Consider the following 449-nt stretch of genomic DNA (forward strand, 5'->3'; position numbering starts at 1 on the left):
AAGCTTTTCCCTTTTTCTTTAAAAGATAAAGCTAAAACATGGCAAAAAAATTTGAGATCAAGTTCAATAAGATCATGGAAAGAAATGCAACAACAATTTCTCAAAAAGTTTTTTCCTTCCCATAGAACAAACTCTTTTAAAAGACAAATTACTACTTTTTCTAAAAAACAAGGAGAAACATTTTATCAATGTTGGGATAGATATAAAGAATTACTTAATACATGCCCACATCATGGTTTTGAAACATGGAGAATAGTTTCACTTTTATGAAGGTCTAATACCTAAAGATAGGCAAATGATAGAATTCATGTGTAATGGAACTTTTGAAGATAAAAACCCAAATGAAGCTATGGAGTATTTGGATTCATTAGCAGAAAATGCTCAAAATTGAGATAATATAGGCACAATAGAACCAAAAACAACTAAAATCAATAATTCAACAAATGGGA

The 449-nt window shown here is 28.7% G+C and overlaps 1 non-coding gene across 1 annotated transcript; it reads right to left on the reverse strand.

Annotated features, from left to right (window-relative positions):
* Positions 1–128: 128 nt before the first annotated feature.
* LOC140965975 (small nucleolar RNA R71) lies at positions 129–239 on the reverse strand. The gene has a single exon (XR_012173193.1). It is a non-coding gene; the product is annotated as a small nucleolar RNA R71 (small nucleolar RNA).
* Between the last annotated feature and the right edge of the window lie 210 nt (positions 240–449).

The sequence above is a fragment of the Primulina huaijiensis genome, unplaced genomic scaffold (genome assembly GCF_012295235.1).
Source record: "Primulina huaijiensis isolate GDHJ02 unplaced genomic scaffold, ASM1229523v2 scaffold18083, whole genome shotgun sequence".
Taxonomy (NCBI): Eukaryota; Viridiplantae; Streptophyta; class Magnoliopsida; order Lamiales; family Gesneriaceae; genus Primulina; species Primulina huaijiensis.